Source organism: Notamacropus eugenii, chromosome 4, assembly GCF_028372415.1.
Source record: "Notamacropus eugenii isolate mMacEug1 chromosome 4, mMacEug1.pri_v2, whole genome shotgun sequence".
In the NCBI taxonomy this organism is placed as follows: Eukaryota; Metazoa; Chordata; class Mammalia; order Diprotodontia; family Macropodidae; genus Notamacropus; species Notamacropus eugenii.
In genome coordinates, this window is record NC_092875.1 from 62,117,441 (window position 1) to 62,129,358 (window position 11,918).

At 51.4% G+C, this 11,918-nt stretch overlaps 1 long non-coding RNA gene across 1 annotated transcript; it reads right to left on the reverse strand.

Annotated features, from left to right (window-relative positions):
- Positions 1-50: 50 nt before the first annotated feature.
- LOC140499667 (uncharacterized) lies at positions 51-6,392 on the reverse strand. Its single transcript, XR_011965507.1, has 3 exons — positions 6,084-6,392; positions 5,298-5,534; positions 51-2,394 (listed from the first exon to the last, which is right to left on the reverse strand). It is a non-coding gene; the product is annotated as an uncharacterized lncRNA (long non-coding RNA).
- Positions 6,393-11,918: the final 5,526 nt, after the last annotated feature.

The window sequence follows — 11,918 nt, forward strand, 5'->3', positions numbered from 1 at the left end:
CTTGCTCTTGCAACTGGTGAAGGACAAGTTCCCAAATGGAGAGACCCTGATGTTCTTTCTCCACAAGTTTGTCTTTAACCAGCAACTTAATGATTAACTAGTAAGATGTGTGACTGGTTGAAAGGGTCCCAGGTGCCTGCAGGGGTCCTGGGCCCAGGCATGCTGGCCTCTCACCAGAATTAAGCTGTTCCTCTTCTGGCCCAAAGGAAGGTCAAAGACCTCAAGCTCCACCATTTGCTTAGCACATTCCACTTTACAGAAGTGTTTTGTGTCTGTTTCCACTTTGCTTGGGCCCTATGAGGGAGACTAGGCAGGAACTATGAGCTGGGTCCTCCAGAGCAGGAAGCAGACCAGAGAGGAAGTGACTGGTTCCCAGTCACCGAGTGAGTAAGAGGTAGACCTGGGATTTGGGAACCAAGGACTCTGACCTCAAGCCCAGGCTCCCTCCATGACAAGTTGGGGATGCTTGGGGACTTCCCCTTGGAGCACTGAAGCCAGTTTTTTGATGATCGTTTTTCTCCTGAGGCTATAGTCAAAGTGGTCTACCAGTTCAAATAGGAGTTAGTAGGGCTTGGCAGGTCAGAAGAGGAGAGCAAATTTGTGCTTGGGTTGCTAGAGAAGGCCTTAGGTCTCTTAGAATAGTCGTAGTAGAAGTCTCACTGCTAACAGAATCCTGGTCAGACCCTATCTGGAGAGGTATATGCAGTTCTAAAGGGCCCCATTTTTAGCTGGAGAATTTTCATAGAAGGGCAACCAAAATGGTGAAGAAGCTGGAGAACACCCCACTGCATGATGACCCCCTGAAGAACATGGGTCCTTCCTCCTGGAGGAGAAATAGGGGCAGGACCAGTTCCATGTGCTTAGGGCACCTGGAAGGGGGATTAGATTCATCCTTCAGAACGGTCCTAAGGTACAGGGGAGGCAGATTTCTTCTGATTCGTGTGAGGTGAAAAGTTGTAAACCATGAGAACCATTCAGAATGGAATGAATGAGCTTCGCACCACTGGAGGGAGGCCTGACAAGCATGTTTTGCTGGAGGGCTGGTGAGGGTCCGGATTAGATGCCCCCTGAGGTCTTTTCTGACTCTGAGAGTCCAGGGAGTTGTTTCCACCCCAGGAGAGGAGATTTAACTTAATTTTGGAGGCAGACTGTCTGCCCGAGCACATGATGTACCCTCTAAACTTCAAATGGCTGTCTGGGCCAATGTGCTCTTGGTCACAGTGGGAGGTCCTGTGTGGTTCCACGCATCCCCACTGGCTGGGTCACAGGACCAAGCCCAGGTTGGCTTGGAGTCTGGCAGGTAGGAAGAGCTCTACATGTTGGTTACCTAGTATTTTATATTAAGCACCTACTAAATGCTGGGCCCCATACTAAATACTGGGGATACAAAGGAAGGCAAGCTCACAGCTTAATGGGGGACCCAAGGTGGCACCTTCCACTTAGCCCATGTTTATTGGATACAACAAACACCTATGTCACAAAAACAGCTGACAATTTCCATAGGACTATGGACTGCAGAGTCCATAGGACTATGCACTTTACACATAGCTGCTCATTTAAACCTGACAAGGACCCAAAGAGGTAGGTATCTCCATTTTACAGATGAGGAGACTGAGGCAGATTAAGTGACTTACCCCAGGGTAATATGGCTAGGAAGTATCTGAGGTTATTTTGGAACTTGGACTTTTCTGACTCCAGACCCGGCGTTCTATCCACTTCACCATCTGTCTGCTAGGTGTTTTAGGCTCCTAAGTTGCAATATTAAATGCATTTCAATTTGGTAGCTCATTTGTGCAGTCCAGTTAAGGAAAAAGGCACAACTGAATTGAACCTGATTTCACTGGCATAAGGAACTCCCAGAGGAGGAAAATACCTCTACCAGTGCTGGTTAGTCCCTTTTCTGCTTAGAGAATTTGTCTTGAACCCTGAGAGATTAATTTACACAAAGTCAAAAGCAGGATGAAAACCTAGGTTTTGCCCACTGCAACCTGTTGTCTCTTCCAAATAACGATGGTATAGAAAAGCTGACATACAGGAAGTACAATAAAGAATATTCCAGTAGGTCTGGGAGAATGTCTTGAGCCAGGACACTAGGGAGACTGCTTCAAGGAGGAGGCTGGCATTAAAAGCCAACAAGGCATCCCCCAGGTAACAAGGAGCAGGGGGCACCTTCCAAGGAAATGCATGGAACAAATGCATGGAGGTCAGAGGACACAGGGAGTGTGACAGCTGCAGCGAGTTTCTCAGAACAGAGTCCGATGAGTCACAGCTGGGACGAGGGGGAGAGGCACCAGCTTGTGGAGAGCCTTGAATGCCAGGCAGAGGAAATTGGACTTGACTCAGCAGACAAGGAACCACAGAGGATTTAAAGCAGAGTCAAGGATTTGGTCAGTTCTGCAGAGGAAGAGAGAGAAGTAGAGGAGATGGTACAGAGGTGGGTTAGCCAGGACCTGGTAACTAATTGACTATGAGAAATGAGGGAGAAAGAACAGAAAAAACACATATTTTGGACATGGGAACTTGGTAGCAGAAATAGAGAGGAAGAGGTTTGGATTTAGCAATCCATCACCAAGCCCAGGGATTCACCTACACTGAAAAGACAGTGGGTGAATAGGAGAATACATGCTAATACATCCTCCAGTCATCTTCCTTGTGACTCCAGGAAGCAGAGAATGTCTGGGAAATGGAGAGCCAGGGAGATTCATTTGCTAAAGGTCACATAGGCAGGAAACATCAGAGGTGAGATTTGAACCCAAACCCTCTGACTCTGGAGCCAGGGCTCTTTTCACAAGGGCAGCGCTGCTACCCCTGGGTAATCCCACTCCACTACTAAAGTTCCTGTTACCATGTCTAAGTCTTCAAGAGTTACCTCTCTCCCACAGAGGTAAGGACAGGTTGGATCACTCCATCTTCCACTATCGGGCTGTCCTTGTAACCCATTCCCTCCCCTTGACCTCTGCCATCCAGCCTGGGTTTCTGGCTGCAACTCCCCTCTCACAGCCCCCATCCTGGTAAAACCCTTCCCTGATGTCTCATCTGGAAGTGGAAGTTCTATAGAATTCCCAAGCTTTGGAAGCCACCTAGACCAGCCCATTCCTGAGCAAGAATCCCCCCTCCAATGCACCAGGTCATCCATCCTTGGCCTGAAGAACCATAGTGGAGGGTAACTCACTACCTCCTGTGGCAGCTTCTTTTCTCTCCTAGAAAGCTGCAATTACTAGGAATATTTTCCTGACATGGATCCTAAAGGAGTAGGGTTAAGGAGAGGGAGAATGAGTTCCATTACAGAAGTGCTGATTTTTGGTGGGATATTCAGAAGTGGTGATAAAGACCCAGAACAGGAGTAAATGGGACTGCTAGGGAAAATGATACACAGAGGGGAAGGAGCCAAGGACAGACCTTGGGGCACCATTGCTAATAAGAGGTTAGGAAGAGGGGGCAGCTAGGTGACACAGGCCTTGGAGTCAGGAGGACCTGAGTTCAAATCCAGCCTCAGACACTTACGAGCTGTGTGACCTTGGGCAAGTCATTTAACCCTGACTGCCTTAAAAAAAAAAAAAAGATGTTAGGAAGAAGATGAGAAGCCAATTTAGGAGAGAGAAAAGTCAAACCAAGAATATGGTGGTTGTTCCCTTGAAAGGGGAGAATGGTGCCCAACCATGTCAAAAGCTACAAAGAAGATCCAGGAGAGAGAAGAGGGGGAAGCTGCTAGATTTAGCAATTAAGCCATTGATGACCTTAAAGAAAGCAATTTCAGCAAAGGAAAGCTGGGCCAGGAGTGAGATTGCAAAGGAGTGAGAAGAGCATGGAAGGTAGGGATGTGACACCTTTCTCAGGAAGCTGGGCAGGGGAGAGGAGGGAGTGAGGATGGTAGCTGGATGGGCTACGTTGGTCAAGGGAAGGCTTTTTAGAATTGGAAGAGCCATTGGGTGGAGTGGTGAAGGCCTGCAGTCCCTGCTGCTGGGAAGGCTGGGGCTTTGGAGCCATTGATTCTGGAATACTGAGCTGTCATTTGGCTAAAGCCAATCAGGCATCCAAATGGAGACCTACATAGGTATGGTAAACCTTTGGGAGCCCCAGGAGGGCTGAACCAACCCAGGGAAGACAATGGGATGGGCAATCCTGGGCCCATCCAGAGTGGAACTGGGTTGATGAGTGGATGATGCCCCAGGGCAAAAAAGAAAGGAAGACAGGAGAGGAAAGAAAGGAGGGAGGGAAGGAAGGAAGGAAAAAGGAAAGGAAGGAGAGAGGGAAAGAAGGAGGAAGGGAGGGATGATGGGAAGATAAGTCTGGGCAGGCCAGTGTATCCATAAGCAAATAGGAAAGCAAGGGAGAAGCTGAGGAGGTGGGAGAGGGACCAAGTGCGCCTTTGAGGAGGTGGCAGGCAAGGTAGGCAAGGTGCCTAGAGGGGGCTTCTCTGGCCAGTACTTTGTAAAAGCAACAAGATCTAGAGGGTTGCGATAAAATGTCTGTAAAGTACTTTGCAAACCTTATAAACACCAGTCACTGTAGTTATTAGTGTAACTACACCTTAGAAAAGCTGTGTGGCAGAATGGATAGGAAGCCCTGAATGCAGTTCCTGCTACTGAACTAGACTGTGGTTGTGATGGCCAAGAACCTGTCCTCTAAGCCTCTGTGGCCACTCCCTGAAGGGCTGAGATCTGGATGTGTGGAGGGGGTTTCCACAGGAGGAATTCCCAGCACTCCAGAAATCTCCAGAAAAAAAAGTCAGGACACCTCCTTTGTGGTCCCAGAGGAGGCTGAGAGAGGGAGCCATAATCAGTCAATCAGTCAGCTGAGTATTGGGGCTACAAAGAAAGGAAAATATAAGGCCAAGCAGAATAAAAGTCAGAGGTGAAGGTGAGCAAAGGGAGTTCACGAAGGATGGGTGGGGGGTGGAGATTAGGTGGGGAACAGGGAGGTGAGAGATGCTTTCCCTCCTACACTAGGCCCTGCCCGAAAATGAATTTATAATCTAGCAAAACACCTACTACGTGCACCTTAATGTCAGGCATAAGAGAAGACAATTTGGTCCCTCCTCCACCCAAAAAAGCTCACACCCCTGAGCCCACATCCTCCAGCCCACTCCCTCCAATAGGCAGGGCACTTAATTCCTAATTGTTCTGTGTGGGGGTGGCTGCTCTGGAGCCAGCTGGCCTAGGGGGTGGGGGGAACTTCTGGCCTTCGGCTCCTCTGCATCCCCCTCACCCTAGGGCTACGAATTGTGGGAGCTCAGCAAAGACCCCTGGATGGGGAAGTGGAGGCTAGGCTTCGGGAAGATGGCCAGGGCCCCTCACCTTGGTAGAAAGCAGCCTTGGTTTAGTCCTCAAGAGACTCTGATCTTGGATAGTTCCCAGCCCTTCTCTGCCTCCACTGCACAAAGGAAGAACTTGAACAGTCTTCTTGCACCTGTTTTTAGTGCAGGGCGTGGAAAGAACTTGGGACTTGGAGTAAGGGCCCAGGGCTCACATTCTGACTTTTCCTAGCCAGGCCTCAGTTTCTTCATCTGTACAACTTCCAGGTCAACAGTAGTGCTGGATGGTATAAAGAGGGTGGTAGATAACAGTGGAAAGATTATCGGATTTGGGGTTAGTAAGACCTACTTATTCAACACCAACTACCAAATGATTACTTTAGAAAGCTAGAAAAAAATAATCACAAAATTCATCTCATCCAGGGGTCCTTAACCTGTGAGTCCATGTACTTGTTTTTAAAAATATTTTGAAAACTGTATTTTGATAGAATTGGTCTCTTTTGGAATCTTCTGTATTTAATTTTATAAAAAATTTTTTGAGGCAATCTAGGTTAAGTGACTTGCCCAGGATCACAGGGCTAGTAAGTGTCAAATGTCTTAGGCAGGAATTGAACCCAGGTCCTCCTTAGACTTGGGCAGGTACTCTATCCACTGTACCACCTAGTTGCTCCAATTCTATATATTTTAAATACATGATTTGGGGAAGGGGGCCATGGACTTCACACCTCACAAACAAGGTAAAGAACTCAATCTGGAGGAGCAAATGATCAAGATTCCCAAGAAGGGGAATTGATAGACCTTGGGTTCAAAACCTGCCACAGCTACTCACCAACCCTTGTGACTGAGTCCTTCTCCAGCCCTCAGTCTTCTCATCTGTACAGAAGGAGATTGGACCAGGTAACCTGGAGGCTAGGCCCCTGCCCCACATCTACAGGTCCATCCTTTAGTTCCTTCTAGACTGATCTCCTAGGAGTGTTAGGTTGATGATTCAGAATCTTCTGGATGGCTCTGGGAGAAGGTGGAGGCTATACTAGGGCTTGGGTCCAGGTGGCCCTGGAGGTGAGGGGGCCTCCCACTCCCCACAGAGGTGACAGTGCCAGGCTGGAAGCCTAGCAGGAATGAGGTGGCCCTGGGCCAGGTTCCCAGGGAGGCAGCACGCCAGACGGTCACTATGGTGATGAGCCACTTTGCCAGGGCAGAGGCCCCGCCCCAGGATGGCAGGCAAAGGGGGAGATAGGAGGGAGAGTGCCCTGGCTGGCCTTAGCCTTGGGGAAAGGTGACCTCACCCAGAGAGCCACGGAAGCCTGGGTCCTTGCCATCCCAGGAGGGGATGCTGGCTCAGAAGGTGGTGGGATGCTCCAGGAGGCAGGATCTAAAGTGACAAGCATGCCCCAGATCGTAATGTAGTTCTTCACAGCAGCCTGCAGTGGAACGGGACTGAGCTGGAGTCAGGCAACCCAAGTTTGAATCTTTCCCCAGCCAAGATTCTAGCTGCTGAGCTCAGACGACATTGTCTTTTACTCTGCATCCAGCTCCCTGATACTGTCATGTTTGGCAAGCTTCTCCCCCACTTTGTTTGTTTGTCAGATGGGGGGAGAGCTGGTCTATCTAGTTTACTGTCCCTTCTAGCATGAAGTCCAATGACCCAAGAATCAAGGATTCCAGGGTCTTTTGCTGCCTGAGAAAGGAGAGCCAAGGATTTTAGCTGCAGGCAGGCCCTGGGAGCTAGGCAGCTCTAGACAGGCTTCCCCACAAGAGTCTGTGACCCAGTCCTTTCCTCCAGGAGAATTTACTGCACTTCCAGTCCCTTCCCCCCAGAGACTCCCTTGTTCTGATTCCAGAAGAACCCAGTCCTTTTCTCAGGGGGTTATTATGCCTCATGTCCCCCATTATCACTTCCACATACCCCCTTTTCAAGACAAGAGAGCCTGACACCAACGTCTTGGGTACCTGCCTCCCTCCCAGGACACTAATGATAAGGGATGCATTTGGGGTCCCAGAAAAATCTGGATCCGAAGTTGGGAGGGACTGGGGCTCCCATACTGCCCCTAACTGATAAGACGTCGGGACTTCACTGAAGTTTTCTGAGCCTCAGTCTTTCCCTCTGAACAGTGGGATGATAGCAGGCTTTGCAAACACTGAAGGCACTTTGGATGCCAATGTCAGTTACTGTTCTGGAGAAACCCTGGCACTGCTAGGACTCCTTATGCTGTTTACAAAGCACTTTCCCCACAACCCTGTGAGCTAGGACTTGAGCACCGGTCACGGTCTCAGAAGTCCGGGGCTCAAATCAGCGCTCGGCCACTTCCTTCTTTCCTCTCTCCGCGGCCCCTCTGCAAAAGGAAAGGTTCGGACCCGATCATCATCGGGTTCCTTTAAATTCTCGATCCCGTGTGAGCCTGAAGAATGGCAGAACTGAGGGGATTTGCCCAAGGCACACTTATAGAGTTTCGGAAGCCTGCTGTCTGCAATCCACCGTGGGCACCACACTGCCCACTGCCAGGAGTCAGGGAGATCTGGGGGTGGGGAGTTAAAGAACTGGCAGATCCGCAGTCCCTCCCCCAGAGAGGTTCAGCCTCGGGGCGGCACACAGTGGGCTCTTTTCTCGGAGCTGTCGGTGTCTTTCCAGGCTGGGCCCCCTGCCCTATCCTCCGCTCCCTTCCCTTCCCACCGCCCCCTCCCAGAGCAAGCAGCCCCTGCCCAGCTTGGCCCTGCCCGGGCGGGCCTGGAAGCTGGAGGGTAATGACAGGGTGCGCCCAGGCTGGGGGCGGAGGGGATGAAGAGATGCAGGCGCCACCCAGAGCACGCGGGGAGGGGGAAGGGACCCATAGCCAAGGCAGGGGGGGGTCCCTCCCCCCCCCAGCCCCGCCCGGGATCTGGGGCCTGGGCTGCTGTCCCCTGCAGGACCCGCCCCCGATCCCCTCAACCCCTCCCTCATTAAAGGACTGGGCTGCCAGTCTGGGCTACAAACTTTGGCGGGGTCCCCGGGCCAGCCCACGTGGTTTGGTGGAGGGGGCGATTCCAGGGCTTGGCGGAGGGGAATAGCCCAATCTCGGAGGGCTCCCTGACTGACGCGGCCAGGTGTCCCCTCCCTCCTGCAGCCCGTCCCACGGAGCTATCCCCGAGCCTCGGGCCAGCTAGTAGTGAGAGGAGGAGGAGGGGATGTGGGTGTGGATGTGAGGGTGGGTTCGGGTGACGCTGGCAGGGGCAGCCCGGGGCCTGGGCTCTGGTCCTCTGGGGAGCTCTTGGGCACGTGTCCGTGGGAATGTGCCTGGAGCCAGGGAGCTGGCCAGATGTGGGAGGGATTGGGAGCGAGCGCAGCTGGGCCAGTGTGCTGAGTGCACATGGCCACATGGGAGGGGGGTGCAAATGTGTCTGGGGGTGCAGATGTTGGGCGTCTGGATCTGCAGTCATCATAGGAGGAGCAGACATTTAGGGCACTTCTAGGTTAGCCAGGATCTCTGGGCACGCAGTATTTCATCTCACAACCAACCCAGTGAGGGGCAGCCGGTGATATCATTACCCCCATTGTACAGATGAGAAAAGTGAGACTCAGTTGGAAGTGGGATTCCAACCAAAGCCTCCTCTGACTCCAAAGCCAAATTTCCATTCTGCCAAAACAGTCTCTGCATGCCTGTGTCTGTATGCATTTGGGTCTGTGTGTTGTTTTTGTGTTTCTGGGCTTGTGGGTGTTCTGGGACATCTTCCCTAGTCATGGCTTCAGGAAGCGCAATGGCCATTTTTTCTCTGCCCCCTCGTGCTCCCACAGCACCCTGGATGTACCCTGGTCTGTGTCTCAAGGCCTCACCTGGGGTTCCCAAGGCTAGGCTGGGCCAGGCTGGGCCAGGCAGGTCAGGGCCAGGCTGGGCAGCCCACTGGAGGCCGCCCCTGGGGAGTGGTATGGGCCCCTTGCCCGCCCCACCAGTCTACCCCTCCCTCACCTGCCCTGCCCATCCTGTCCAGGCATGTCTGTCTCCAGGCTTCCATCAGCTCCATTCAGGGACTCCCACCTGCTGGCGGCCCCTTCTGGCTCCCCATCCCTGTCCCCACAAGCCCTGCTCACCTGGGGCTCTGGAATCCAGCCCCGCTGAGCCCAAACTTTTGGGGGCTCTCCATCTCCCCCACCACACCCAAACACACACACAGAGGCCTTCTCCAAGCAGATGGTGTTCCTGCCTCCCTCCCACAGTCTGCAAAGAGCCTGGAAGTCAGGAGCCCTGGGCTGGAGTCATGGTGGCCTTTGTACTTCTCTCTGCCCACTCCACCTTGGCCCCTCCTTCTCTACCAAAGAGTTGGGAAATCAGAAAAGGGAGGCCACTGAGGGAGATGACTGGGAGACATAAAATCCATGCCTGCCCTTTAGGGGAGGTGACTATGCCAAGGACTCTTTGGGGTGGCTCAGATCTGCCACTGGTTCGATGTAGGGCTCAGTCTCCTCCTGTGTATCATGGCTGGGGGGCAGGGGGCACCTCTTTGGTGCCCCTTAGGTCTGTGGGTGGAGAGGTTAAGCAGGCCTAATGGAGTCATATTGAATTGGGGAACAAGGGACCTGAGTTCAAATCTTTCCTTATCAATGCTAAGTACCTGTGTGGCCTTGGCCTTGACCTCAGGTTCTATAAAAAAATAAAGGGTGCGGGGAGGGACTGAACTAGTTGGTCTCTAGGGGCCTTTTCTGCTTTGACATTCTATTGTCCCTCCAGTGACTTCTTGTCTTTCCTCCCCTCTCCACCCTATTCTGGATCTCCCCGGTCCTCTGGGTTCCAGCCCCTCAGCCTGTTGGAGAGAAATGAGCTGTTTCCCTGGAAAAAGCTGAGAAAGGGTCCATGCCCTCAGGAAGGGCCCTTTGGCCTGGGGCAGGACAGAGTCTGACTCCTGCCCCTCCCCACACACTCCAGCAGGCCCTGCCCTGGGCCCACTCAAGCTTGGGGCCTTCCTAAAGCAGCCGGGCCCGCCCAGGACCAACACCCTGCTCCTCTCCCTGCCTCCCAGCTCTATAGAAAGTCTGAGCTGGGAGGGCCGAAAGAAGATAGCGTGTCTCAGCTAGGAGGGACCTTCCAACAGAAAATCAATCAGTTAGCAAGTATTAAGAGCCTACTCTGTGCGGTGCATGGTGCTAGGTGTTGGGGACACAAGGCCAAAGTTGAAAAGAATCCTACTCTCAAGGAGTAAAGAGATGACAAGGACATTTGAAATATATCAAATACAAACACAAAGTTAAGAATTCCAAGTATATACAAAGTAGGTTGGGAGGGAGGCCACTAGAAGGTAGGGAAGTCCGGAAATGCTTCTTGAAGAAGGTAGTGCCAGAAGAGAACTCTGTGAATATCAGAGCTAGGAGAACCCTTAGAACACAGGATGTCAGAGCTGGGAGGGCCCTTAGAACACAGGATGTCAGAGCTGGGAGGATCCTTGGAACGCAAAAGTTTCAAGCTGGGAAAGAGATCTTAGAGCTCATCTAGTGCAATTCCCTTGTTTTACAATGGGGGAATCTGAGGTCTAAAGAGGGAGGCCCTTTCTAGAGAGATGGAAGTGACTTGCTCAAAACCTCCCAGTCTGGGACCCAAGCCTGGGTTTTCTGATTTCCAGCCTGTGTTCTTTCTAACTATATCTCAAACCTTCAGGCAAACCCGTCTACCTGAACAATCAATCCATTCCATCTAGTCTCCAACAGACTGACCCCTCGGACATCCCAACTCTAGCACTAATCTTCTATCTCTCCCTATCTCCTGGTTCCTTCTCTGCTGCCTACAAACATACCTCAGTCTTCCTTATTCTTAAAAAAACTTTCACCAGATGCTTCCATCCCTGACATTATCCAATATCTCTTTATCTATCCTTTATCTCCCTCTATCTTCTCTATCTTTAGCCCTTTATGGCTAACCTGGAGAAGGTCATTAACAATGCATGCCTCCATTTTCTCTTCTTAACCTCCTACAATCCAGCTTCCTACCTCATCAGTCCACCAATACTGCTCTCTTTCTGTAGTTACCAGTGGTGTCCTGCCTGGTGGCCAAATGCAGCAGACTTCTCCTCCTCTTCATTCTTGACCTCCTTTCTGCAGCCTTTGACACTGTTGGTCACCTGCTTCTCTATAAATTTTCATGAAATCGTTCTTTCCTGATTCTCTTCCTACCTGTCTGACTGCTCCTCCTCTGTCTCCTTTGCTGGATCCTCCTCCAGATCAAGCCCTGTAACCATAGGTGTTCTACTCTGACCTGTCTTCTCTTCTCCCTCTAATCTACTTAGTCATTTTATCAGTTCCTGTGGATTAATTTTAATCTCTATGGAGATGATTCTCAAAGTTACCTCACCGCCCTAACCTCTCTGCTGATCTCTAGAATAACATCTCCAGCTCCCTTGCAGATATCTCAACATCTGGATGTTCAGTGCACAGCCTAAACTTAACACATCCAAAGGCAGACTCATTATAGAGGACACCACCATCCTGCCTGTCCCTCAGGCTTGAAATCTCCGAGTCATCCTTGGATCCTCACTCCCTCTCACCCTCAATATCCAAGCCGTTGCCAAGGCCTATATTGATTTCACTTTGCAGTTATCTCGCCAATATGCCCCCTTTTCTCCTCTGATACTGCCTCTGGCATAGACCCTCATCACTCCACACCTGGATTATTGCAATGACCTGCTGTGGGTCTGCCTGCCTCAA